Source organism: Coffea arabica, chromosome 5c (genome assembly GCF_036785885.1).
Source record: "Coffea arabica cultivar ET-39 chromosome 5c, Coffea Arabica ET-39 HiFi, whole genome shotgun sequence".
Classification (NCBI taxonomy): Eukaryota; Viridiplantae; Streptophyta; class Magnoliopsida; order Gentianales; family Rubiaceae; genus Coffea; species Coffea arabica.
The window spans coordinates 15,321,208-15,335,228 of NC_092319.1; the positions used below are offsets into that span (position 1 = coordinate 15,321,208).

At 30.0% G+C, this 14,021-nt stretch overlaps 1 pseudogene; it reads right to left on the reverse strand.

Moving 5' to 3' along the window:
• Positions 1-4,680: 4,680 nt before the first annotated feature.
• Positions 4,681-12,248, reverse strand: LOC113689196 (calreticulin-like; annotated as a pseudogene).
• Positions 12,249-14,021: the final 1,773 nt, after the last annotated feature.

Genomic DNA, 14,021 nt, shown 5'->3' on the forward strand with positions numbered 1-14,021 from the left:
ATCATTTTATTTCAAATTTTCTTAATCCAAACACTTCTTTGCCCTATTATGTTGAAATTAGAGTTGCAAACGAGTCGAGTCGAGTCGAGTTTTGGTCTAATCGAGCCAAGTCTCGACTAAATTTTACCGAACTCAAGCTCGACGAACCGGCAATTTAAAGCTCGAGCTCGAAAAAAATAAAAAATAATTATTTTTATTTTTAAAAAATAAATAAAATAATATTTTTTTCTTAATAAATAATAAAATATTAAGGATATATATGTAATTTTACTATTAAAATAAGACAATAAAAAAATATATATACTTAAAATAAAAAATATATATATACTTAAAATAAAAAAATAAAAAAAATTATATATATATATATATAAAGATGATTAAAATTTGTGAAATAAATCATTTTATTTCAAAATTTCTTAATCCAAACACTTATTTGCCCTATTATGTTGAAATTAGAGTTGCAAACGAGCCGAGTCGAGTCGAGTTTTGGTCTAATTGAGCCAAGTCTCGACTAAATTTTACCGAACTCAAGCTCGACAAACCGGCAATTTAAAGCTCGAACTCGAAAAAAATAAAAAATAATTATTTTTATTTTTAAAAATATAAATAAAATAATATTTTTTTCTTAATAAATAATAAAATATTAAGGATATATATGTAATTTTACTATTAAAATAAGACAATAAAAAAATATATATACTTAAAATAAAAAATATATATACTTAAAACAAAAAAAATAAAAAATATTTTATATATATATATACTCGAGCTCGCGAGTCGCGAGCTAACGAGCTTAATATTTTGAGCTCGATTTCGACTCGAACGAACTCGAGTGGATCGTGAGCGGTTCGATTCGTTTGCAGCTCTAGTTGAAATTGACGTTTGGATCTCCCTTTTCATTTTCTTTTACCTTCCTTTTACTAAGACAGTAAGATACCTAGCTACCAAAATATTTTTTTATTTAAATTGATTACTATACTCGCTTATTAGCATTAATTTTGTCCAATTTCATGATTAACCCCCCCAAAAGCAACAAGCTCCACGTGTATCTAGTGCCAAAAATCATGGGCGAATTTGTTGAACTAGAGGACAAAGATCTCTATTAATAAATGGGAGAGGGTTAAAGTTCTTTATTACTTATGGGTCAAGGAATCAATCCCTTATCTGGCTAGTTAGTTGGGATGGGTGGGTTGTCAACGGGTCGGGTTTGGATCTGACCTCGGTCCGGATCTGATAATTTTTTAGGATATAGATTGAGAAATAATTCTGATATTTGCACTCGGACCGAACCTGTTTACTATAACAAAGAATAGGATCGGATAAAGAATATAAGATTCCGACTCATATGCGACTCATACCCAAATAGTATATTAACAATTATAAAGTATAAATATTTCTAAGGTAAATTCTGTAGTGTATTCACATATTGCAAAGACAGGTGTGGAAAGTAAATTATATGGCAAAGAAGCTGGCACGTGGAAAGGTAAAGAATATGGCAAAGAAACTGACATGTACGGATGATGAAAGTAATATGTTTACAAAAGCAAGTGGTGACCTATAACAGGCATGGGCCGGTTTGGAAATGTTGTGTATGGCAGAAGCTGAAAATGTATTGGGGTGTCACGGAATTAACATATATATAATGGGTTTAGAAATAAAACATCGAAGAGGAAGCGTAAGCAGTACTAAACACAGCCATGCTTGGTTTTGAAGCAACATATGGACATTATTGAATAACGAGTTGAGAGCCTTTAAAAAGTGAAACTTAAAAAAATAAGTGTTTGAAATATTAAAATTTTTAATTATGTAATCTATTTTGATTATCGCTGTTCTAATATATAGTCATTTGGAGGATTTCTAGAGCTGAAGTACTAAATTCTTTTTGGACTTTTAATAAATTTGAGTTATTTTTCTTTTGGTTTCTCACTTTTCTAACAACTTTTATCTAACCTACTAAATTTGAATTATTGAAATTGATTTTAATTATTATATTAGTAAAATATTAACATTTGTGGAAACTGGGTTCATGGGAAGACAGATTGTTACCTGTTTCATATTTTACCTGGTCGGCCCCTATCTATTTATGGGCATTTTACTCTGAATAATTACAATTATGTAAAATAAATAAATGTTTATAACTAAAATTGAAAAACTGTTACACTAATATTTTTGTGAAAGGTAAACTGATTGTCCTGTATTTAGCATAAACTGATTTTGAAAGTAAAAAACAAATTGCCCATAACATACTTGCTCTTTATAATTTTTTTTGCATTATATCAACAAAATACTAGTTATTTATGGACATTTTACTCTGAATCATTACATTTATGTAAAATACATAAATGTTTGTAACTAAAATTGAAAAAGTGTTACACTAATATTTTTACAAAAAGGAAACTAGTAAATTTTGTATTTAACAATTTTTAAATATGTGAAAGTAAAAAAGTTTTTGCCCATAACATACCAACTCTTTATGAGTTTTTTGCATTACATCAACAAAATACTAACTATTTATAGGTAATTTACTCTGAATCATTATATTTATGTAAAATACATAAATGTTTGTAACTAAAATTGAAAAAGTATTATATTTATATTTTTACAAAAGGGAAACTGGTAGATTCTGTATTTAACAAAATTTAAATATGTGAAAGTAAAAAAGATGGCGCCCATAACTTACCAACTGTTTATGGATTTTTTGCATTACATTAACAAAATACTAGCTATTTATGGACATTTTATTCTGAATCACTACATTTATGTGAAATAAATAAATGTTTGTAACTAAAATTGAAAATGTTTATGTAAATTTTGTATTTAACAATTTTTAAATATGTGAAAGTAAAAAAGTTTTTGCCCATAACATACCAGCTCTTTATGAGTTTTTTGCATTACATCAACAAAATACTAACTATTTATGGGTATTTTACTCTGAATCATTATATTTATGTAAAATACATAAATGTTTGTAACTAAAATTGAAAAAGTATTATACTTATATTTTTACAAAAGGGAAACTGGTAGATTTTGTATTTAATAAAATTTAAATATGTGAAAGTAAAAAAGATTGCGCCCAAAACATACCAGCTCTTTATGGATTTTTTGCATTACATTAACAAAATACTAGCTATTTATGGGCATTTTATTCTGAATCACTACATTTATGTAAAATAAATAAATGTTTGTAACTAAAATTGAAAAAGTGTTATACTTATATTTTTACGAAAGAGAAACTCGTAAAATTTGTATTTAACATAAATTAAATATGTTAAAACAACATTACAGGTGATTTTATTAGATACTTAATTTGTTGGTAAGAAACAAGGTTTTTTTTTTTTTTGCAAAATTTGTTCATTAGATTTTTTCAAATAATTACGATATAAAGGTAAATTTTCACAATCTTTTATTAGCAATAGACCCCAATTTCTTCCTAAGCAGTGACGAAATCAAGATTTTTTCCTTGGAGGAGGGGCCAAAATGATTGACAAATAAAATTATTTTAATATGTTATGTTCAAAATAATTTTCATCTATTTAAATATATGGCATTCTAAAATATCAAATATTAACTTTAATTATAAAGGTATGTCTATTTAATAAATATGTAATATAGTCATAACAAAAATTAAGACAAGAAATAACATTTGATTAAATATTTTATAGGAAAAAATGGACTTTTCATCCTCAAAGTTTAGGTGGTTGGCCAATTTCATCCTCAAAGTTTTGTAATTTTGGCCAATTAAGGACAATTGACGGGAAATGAAGAATTGATCGTTAAAACCAACGATTTTACCCAACAAAAAATGGATAAAATCGAATAGAGCCATTTTTAACGGAACAATTGCAACGGACAAAAGGCTCAATTCTTCTCCTTCTTCGCTCTGCCTTTATGTAACCCCAAATTTTTTTTGCCAATCTCTGGAGCTTTAACGACCGTTATACAACTTTCAAAACAAATAAATTCATTCTAAATTTTTATTTGGGATTATTTCATAAACCAAATTGCGGTCACTTTGTGTAAAGTATCACTTTCCCATAAAAGACCAGTTCTTTATGGTTTTCCTTCATTATTAGAACAGGGTACCCATTTTTTTATAACTAAATTTATTTATCGAATAAAATAAAATTAAATTCATTTTCTAATAAAAGACCAGCTCTTTATGGGTTTTCTCCATTATAAGAACAGAGTACCCATTTTCTCATAAATAAATTCATCAAATAAAATAAAAATAAATCTATTTTTTAATAAAAAACCATCTCTTTATGACTTTCCTCCATTATAAAAACAGAGTACCCATTTTTCCATAAATAAATTTATTTATCGGATAAAATAAAAATAAACCCATTTTTCAATAAAAAACTGGCTCTTTATGACTTTCCTCTATTTTAAAAACAGTGCACCCATTTTTTCATATACAAATTTATTTATCAAATAAAATAAAAATAAACCCATTTTTTCAATAAAACACCAGGTCTTTATGACTTTCCTCCGTTATAAGAACAAAGTACCCATTTTGAAAATAAAAAGGAATTTGTTTATCGGATAAAATAAAAATAAACTCATTTTTCAATAAAATACCAACTCTTTATGACTTTTTTCCATTATAAGAAAAGAGTGCCCATTTTGTCATAAACAAGTAACTTCTTTAATTAGAAACCATCGACCCCTTACCAAAGACGATCAAATGCAACTAAATGATTTTCTTGCAAGAAAGTTGCCAAACGCAGCTTTGTGACTGTAGTTGCTACTTTTTTTTTCAACGGTACAAAGCACAAAGATAATCAAAGCCAAAAGCCAAAAGCCAATATCTTTTTTCCCTAAACAGCAATTCTACAGCTAAAAGCCAAAAGAAAAATGAAAAATGTCGAGAGCTCAATTGCCAACAAAGCTCTTCTTCGCAGCAGCATGTTGGGCCAACCACAGCACTCGCACGTACTTTCCTACAGCTCGTCCTGCAAAAGGGTGGAAGTAAAAGAGTTAAAACAATTGAAATTTCTGATAACAAATCATCATGGTTAACTCAGCACTGAAGGATCAGACAAGCCCTTACTTTAACATTTTCCTCAGCTGCGGCAGTAACATCTTCCTTTGTTTCTAATTTGGCGTCTGCATCATCACTATCTGCTTCATCAGCAGCATCATCATCATCGCCTTCCTCAGCCTAAAAGAATAAGTTTTTCCCATTAAGAAAGTGCACGTAATAAGAACATATCACAGATAAAATCTGGAGCAAAAAGAGTCTCTTTTGAGAACAACATTTTAGTCAGGAACTTACATCAGAATCGACTGGGTCATCCTTTGCTTCCTGAAACAAAATCAGACAGGAGTTTGAGATATAAGTTGTCTCTTCATAATCAAATGATCACTGTTCAAATAATGCAGTATAAAGGAAGTCCAAAGTCCAAACTATACAGAAATGGAATTCAAATGTATTCAAGACATCATGCAACAGAGGAGAATTAATGAAAAGTACCTCCTCCTCTCTCTTCTTTTCTGCCTCATCAAAAGCAGCTTTTTCAGCCTACAACATGAACATTTTCATGTGTCAACAAGCAGACGAAAGTAATTTAAACCTTTTTATTTTTTTATTTTTTGTGCATCGCTTGGGGAAAAAAAAATTCCACATACATCCTTATGCTTGCCCCATGTCTCTTCAGCCAACTTCTTAGCATATTCATGATCATCAGATACCAATACATTGTCAAATAGAGTTCCAGATTTCACCTGAAGAGGACATATATTTCCATCCATCAATCAGTTGAATCCAATGAGAAGAAACAATATCTCCAACACTTGAGAAGCAATCTCACCCGCCACAGTTCAATGCCTACATACTTCAAGTTCGGGTAAACATATAGATCTGCATCATCCTTAAATTCTGCACGCATAAGCAACATTCAATCCGAGTCAACTTACACATGTATGGTTTAACAAAGTACATGGTCATTCCAAAAAGAGGGCAAACCTGGGTTATCAATCAAAGGTGCCTTCCATTTTCCCTTATAGTTAGGATTCTTGATTTTCTGATACAGAAACAATATAGTGAGAAACACAACTAGTCAATGAATAATTGCAATCAAACCCGAATTCAGATCCAACACACCTTGGCCTTCCACGGACCCTTGTATTCTGGATTGGGAATGGTTGGGGGGCCGTCCACTCACCATCTTCTTCATCATCCCAGTCCTCAGGCTAGAATTTGTAAACAACTCATCAGCAACATCATCACTACTCCAAACAGAGTATAGGTGCATGTTGGCAATACAGGAAACATGATTCTAATGAAAAATACCTTCTTGGCATCAGGATCGGGAATCTCCTTAGGGATGTCATCACAACCCTGTATGAACAGAAAAAAGTGCTTCTTATCATCATTTTCTGGCTAGAATAACCCAAAAAAAAATGGCAAACAGAAGAAAGAATTGGTTCACCTCTGGTTTCTTATCTTCAGGATCAGGAATGTATTCCTTGTCATCCCAATCTTCAGGCTGTCACAAAGGCCTAGTTAATACCATAACCACAGCGAAATATCAGTTGATGTTAATCAGAAAGGAAATGAAAATGCAATTACTTTCTTGGCCTCTGGATCCTTAATTTTCTTCGGTGGAAGAAGGTCCCAGTCAGAATACAAGCTACCAGTCTGCTTCTCAACATTGTCAATTAGGATGCTGTAGGTGGCATCTGGGCGTAGGATGAAGGTATAGACATGAGTGAGTTGGTCAGTTTCACATGGGACGTCCTTCTTGATTAAGTGGTTTGTTTCGTTGTAGTTGAGAATGGCATGAACTGTTTTGGTTGTGTAGCCACAGATATCTGGTCCAAACATGATACTGAAGATAAAAGTTTTATAGAATCAACCACTGTTGAAGGAATTAAAGAATATACAATGAAAATAACAATGATTTCTAAGGCATGACCTGTATGGGCTGTCACCACCAAATTTCTTTTGATCAACATCGCCACTGAGTAGTTTCATGTAGCCACCACCACAGTCAAGCTTCTGTTCATGCTTCACAGAGAATTGGAACACTAAGGTTTTATCCTTGTTGCTGAACTCAGGGAACTCAGCTGAAATGGCGTAGAACCTGTAGTCTTCACTGGTCTGAATACCTGCATTGGGATATCAAAGCTAAGATCCAATGTATCCTTAACTTCCAAGTTCACTTCCAAAAGTGCACCAAGAATACAGGGCAAAAAAGGTTACCTTTATCATTGGGGTCTCCATGCCATTTACCAGCAGTATAATTCCACTCTCCAGCAGTATTATCTTCCTTTTTCCAATCAGACTTTACCCACCGTTTCTCCCATCCATCTAAAAGTGTTTATCACAGCACAAAGCATTTTAGTATGACAATCAAATAGAAATTGCTTGTACATTCATTTTAGTACAAAAATCAAATAGAAACTGATTTTACATTTTAACAGACTTCCTTTAGACAGAAAATGATATCTAAGAAAGCTATCTACCAACATTCCTCCTTCAGTCTAGCACAAGTGGGGTGTCCAAAACACAATAACAAGCTGACATGATTCATGATTGTACATTATTCTACAGAAACATAGTCGTCCAATTGAATCAATGTGCAATTGATAACACTAATCATCAGCAATACGAAAACATTGTTCAAAGCCACCTAGGACCGACACAATAACATTGTTAAACCGTTAACATATTCAATTCTTTCCAAACATCTCAACTGGAAAGCTATATAAACAGATCATATTAACATCACCATCATCCTCCTGGAATCACACAAAATCACACCTCTAACTTATCTAGTAACCAAGCAACATCCGGGAAGCAAGCGTACTGCCCAGAAAACAGCCCTCACTTACAAAGAAAAAAGATCAATTACATCCGACAAACCATTACATCGAATCATCAAAAAGAAATCCAAGTCTCAACTTCATATCGACAGAATCAACAGATCTAGGTAACAGACCAGAATTCCATTCACATTTCAAATCATCCAATCAGAAAACTGGAATCAATACATCAACCGCTAATCCAAATCCGATCTTCCACAAATTTCAACAAGTAAAGCTAAGACAAATTGTAAATAACCGAAAACCAAACTCAATTACTACTTCAACATTCATAAAAAGAACAAGTAGCAGACAGAGGGAGAGACAAGTGTTGTGCCGGCAATGGTTAAAAAATTTTCAATGCGCGGCTCTGCTAAAAATTGGAAAGGGAGCAAAATTTTGAAATTTTCACAAAAAAGCACCCATGATTTCTCACCAATAACATAGAAACTTTGGCCCACTAGAATCAGTATTTGGAGGGAAGCTTTCCCGCTCTCCTTTTGACGAGAATTTTAAGCGAGAAAAGTCCTTGCCCTCGCAGAGTATATGATGGCTCCAATTTTTGGTGAGGTATTATCCTTTTCCTTGCTATAAGCCTCTTAAGAGCGTCAAGCTTTCTACTTCTTCCTAAAGTTGTTGTCGCTAATACCTTTTTTTGTTGTAGCGAAGGGAGGAAAATCATAAACAACTGGTGTTTTATTGAAAAATATATTTATTTTTTCATCCGATAAATAAATTTATTTATGAAAAAATGGGTAGTCTGTTCTTATAATAGATGAAAACTATAAAGAGCTTGTGTTTTATTGAAAAACGGGTTCATTTTTATTTTATTCGATAAATAATATTTTTTTTTAGAAAAATGGGTACTATATTCTTATAATGGAGGAAATTCATAAAGAACTGGTTTTTTATTGAAAAAAGAGTTTATTTTTATTTTATTCGATAAACAAATTTGTTTATGGCAAAATGGATACTCTTTTCTTATAAGGGAGAGAAGCCATAAAGAGCTGATGTTTTATTGACAAATGGGTTCATTTTTATTTTTTCGATAAATAAAATTTTTTTTATCCGATAAATAAATTTGTTTATGGCAAAATGGGTACACGGTTCTTATAATAGAGGAAAGGCATAAAGAGTTAGGATTTTATTGAAAAATGGGTTTATTTTTATTTTATCTGATAAATAATTTTTTTTAAGAAAATGGGTACTCTGTTCTTATAATAGAGAAAAGTCATAAAGAGTTTATTTTTTTTATTGAAAAACGGGTTTATTACTATTTTATTCCAGCCAACTGTGACCCATTTTCCCATTAACCTAAGTTAGACGGACTAAATCATTGAGTTTGTTAACCACAGTCAAAATTAACACAGAAGCAACTGACTCAAATTACTCAATCCTTTATGGCTTATACCGAATGAATACTAGAAAGCTTATTTGAAATAACAATAAAAATATTCTATAAATGATTAAAATTTAGTACATTAGTTAGTAAGTACTTGTAACATACTTGTATAATGCATGATTATATGTATACTTTAATATTCTTTTGTACTTATATATTTTAAAATATTTTGTGAAATATATTTTGACCTTTCACATAACCTTAGAAAATAATAAAATTTTATCGTATTATAAAATAATAATTTTATCTTATTATATTCATAGGTTTTAAGTTATAAAAATTGTGATATAGAAACAAGTGATATTCTACATGTAACTAGGAAGATTTGTTGTTATTGTTATCCAAACTTTCAAATTTTTCAAAAATTGAAAATGATTACAAACTTACTATTCTACAATTAGTATAATTTGTTAATTAGTCAAAATTCTAGCAAAAGGCAAGCAAATGCAACTTGTAATCAATCCATTCTGATGCATGAAAAAATAAGGTAGCATTCTGCAAATAAATAAAAAAATCCACTTTATATGGTTCGTTATGACAACCAGGCTTATCCCCACTTTTGTTTGAGTTTTGATTACAATGGATATAACCTATTCCCTCCAAACCCCAAATTTTGAATTATAACATTCAACCAAAACATGCTCAAACTCTCAGGCTTGATCATACAAGGACAACTAGTGTGAATATCCGTACTACGCACGGTACTTACATTATTAAAATAAATTAAAAAATTATACCATTTTAATTTGAAAAAAGTTAAAAAAATTATACCAACATAATTCAAATTTAAGATTTGTCTAACAATAGTTCAAAATATGACAAAAACTGTAAATCATTCAAGAATTGTGTTTTTGCAAAAGATGGATCTTAAAATAATAATAATAATTTACATTAGAAAATGAATGATATATGGATAGAAATAAATGTAATTTCATGTTTTTTTATTTTAAAATGAAATACTTACCAATATTATGCATTCGATTTGATAATCTTATATATATATATATATGCATTATGAGAATATATATATGTATGTATATATCTGTGCGTGTGTGAATTAACTACCTTTGAATTAATTTTTTTTAAAAAATTATTTATTTTTAATGCCTTTATAATTTGTGAATGATTGTGAGAGTAAAATATATTATGACAATAAGATACGTTGAATTGTGAAAATTGTAATTTAAACAGGCTCCTAAATTTTGGATATTTGACTTTCGTAGTTGCGAATTTTTTAAATTAACGGTTAGTTATTACTCTAAGTGATATGGTAAGTGTCAGTAATAAATGTGAGATGTGAATTGGAATTTGCAGATATCATTTTATAGGGGTGGTTATTATCCGTTAGTTAAAGTTTAGGAGTTTGAATTTTATGGGGTACTGGAAAAAACATAAGGGAAATGTGGAAAAAATATAAGTATGATTATAGGATTTGTAGGGCCGGTTACATGATTAGTTAAGAGATAAATATTTTTTAATTAAAAAATGTAAAATTCTATTAAAATAGCATTCAGATTTTTGATAATTTTGAAAGCTCCTTATCCAAAACCCCCTCAGCAATACATTTAGATATAGATACTAAGCGATAGTTATGATAGCGCAATAGTTTTTACCTGATATAACACGTTGTTACACTTTTAGCGATCATTTGATTTATTGTTGGACATATTCGCCTAAATAAAATAACACCTAAAATTATGGAAGTAAGTTTCCTATCTAAAATAGTAAGTTAAGTGTAATAGATTAGTAACTTTTATACCTCAAAAGGTAAATTGGAATAAATATTAAACTTAATTTTTAAATAAATAGATTACTACTTGATATCCCAAACTTACTTTTAAAAGAGTAAGTTTAGTTCAAATAACAGTAAGTTTTTATACATCAATAGTAATTCTTACTAATAACATGGCAATAAAAATGATTAAGGATCAAAATTTACCATTTTTTGGAATGCATGTACAATTTTTACATTAAAACCTTATCTCAAAGTAGTATTAGAAAGCTTATTTGAAATAATGATAAGATGTTTTTATTAATGATTAAAACTTAGTACCTTAGTTAGTAAGCACTCATAATATACCTTAGTAAGTTTAATTCAAGTAATAGTAAGTTTTATACATAAATAGTAATTATTACTGATAACATAGCAAATTTGATTAATAATCAAGATTTATTGATTTATGGGACGCATGTACTATTTTACTTTAAAACTTATTTCAAACTAATATTAGGAAGTTTATTTGAAATAACGATAAGATGTTTTATCAATGATTAAAACTTAGTACCTTAGTTAGTAAGTACTCATAATATACTCGTATAATACATTATTATAGGTATAATTTAAAATTTGTTGTACTTATATATTTTAAAATACTATGAAAAATAGTATGAACTAAACCTACTCTCCAAAAAGTAAATTTCTGATATGCAGTAGTAATTTATTTTTAAAAAATTTAAGTTGCATATTTATTTCAATTTACGCTTGAACATACATCGATCGGTGCTCTTTGGATGCGTCCAAAATCCAGTGAATGTCTTTAAACTAAATTCTAATCAAAGTAGTATCCAAAATGTAATGATTCAGAGTAAAATACTCATAAAACTTAGTACAAGGATAGCTAGTGTGAATATCCGTGCTATCCAAAATATTTATGTATTTTACATAAATATAATGATTCAGAGTAAAATGCCAATAAATAGATAGTATTTTGTTGATGTAATGCCCATAATCGGTGGCCCCAGGATGGCTTTGTTTAGTAATTAGTACTGCTTACGCTTCTTCACAAATGTTTTATTCTTAGGCCCTTTATATTTATGTTAATTTGTGACATCCCAACACACTTTTAGCTTCTGCAGTACGCAACATTTCCAAATCCCGGTTATAGGTCACCACTTACTTTTGTAAAAATAACCCTTCTTGATCCGTACATGTCAGTTTCTTTGACATATTCTTTACCTTTCCACGTGCCTGCTTCTTTGCCATATGCTTTACTTTCCACACCTCTTCTTTGATTACTAAACATACTGCAGCAACATCCATATTTCTAAATACATTCTTTTACCAAATTAACAATTTAGTAATGACTTTGTAAATTGATTTGTGGTTAATTTTGAATTGACTATTGAGTTATTTGTGATTTTGCTTTGTAATTTGATTTGTTTAAGTTTGGAAATTAGATTTGTGATTGGTTTTGGAATGTTTAAATTTGGGCCTTTTCTTTCCGAGTAAACCTGGATCTAACCCAAGACTCGTTGGACCCGATTCCGGAACTCTAAGGTCAAGACCTGTTGGGTGTATTGGTCGAGTCCAGGTTCACCACATAAAAACGGGTCCGAGTCTGAAATTTTCAATTCCGACTCAAACCCGACCCGTTGACAGGCCTAGGGATGGGAGGGGATTTGGGGACGAGAGTGAGAGTAAAAAATAAATAAATAAAAATAAAGCCTTATTGGCAATTGAAATGTTCAAATCGTATGCTTGTGGCACTTACTATTTTTTGTTTCAAATCACCCATTCAACTTATAGAAGTTATACATTAGTGGCAATTTCAACAGTTTTTTCATTATATTTTTGCTTTTCAATTAATCTTAGTATTATTTATGTCAACCCAAGAAAACTTTATTCTATTAATTACATAATTTTATCTCAATTCCAAGAGTTTGGATCGAATCAGTATATCATTCTTTTTTCCTTTTCTTTTCATTTTTCTTGTGCCTTTTACTCTAATAGGTTTCAATTGTTTGCCCTTCTTTTCTTCTCTTTGTATATCTATGGCTAGTTATTCAACTAGAATTCTTGTGAACTAACACAAATAACCTTGAAAAAAAAGATAAACAATAAATCTAATAGTATAATTTGACAAAATAATTATTCACATACCACTTTCATCAGTTGAGTGGCCCTTTTGAAACAAAATTAATTTAATACCCAAAAGTAATTGTTTAGTTCAGCAGCTATTTAAGTTTTTTGGCCTCATTATTAGAGGAATTTGCTCTTGAGGAGCGTGTTTGACATGTGTATATCATTTCGCTGGGTTACGAATGAAATCAAATGGAGTGGCCACCATTATGTGGATCATGTGAGTTCGGAGGCCATTTTAAAATAAAAGGTAGTTGAATGACCAAAAGTATATTATCATGATTTTTTTGGCCTAACAAAGGGAGAGTTTCTAACATAAGAGGAATTTGCAGTTTTCAAGCATAATTGAATTCACAACTATAAACAAATATTGTCGCATGGATGGCTGGGACCTTCTCTAGAAAACAATGTTGTTTCAATACTGTTCCGATAAAGAAAATATTGAAAACCATCCTTATTAGCAGAACCAATGTTTTAAAACTCGGACCGTTAATTGGACCGGTGAAGTGTTCGGGTCAAGGTTCAACTGGTTGGACCGGTCAACCTTGGGGTTCAATGAATTTTTTAAAAATAATTTATATAAATATATATGCACAAAATAGGACATGCAATGGACTAATTTAAAACTTTATATGATGAAAAGTTTAATATTTCAAAAAATTTAGATTTTCAAAAATAAATTTTTTAAATTGTAAGTTGAAACAAATAAATTTCATCTCAATCTCAATTATATCTACCAAAAAAATAATCTTAAATCCCACCCAACAATATCACAATATTTTAAAATTATACAAAATTCACGTCTATAGGAATTAGACATTGTGAGTTCAAATTTTAATTCACGTTTTTGGAATTTAGAGATTTCATCTTAAAAAAAAGTTTCGAGTTTGGAGGAAGTCAGGGGAATCGAAAATAGAAATGCAAACTTGATAAGAAACAAAAAAATGAGATGAA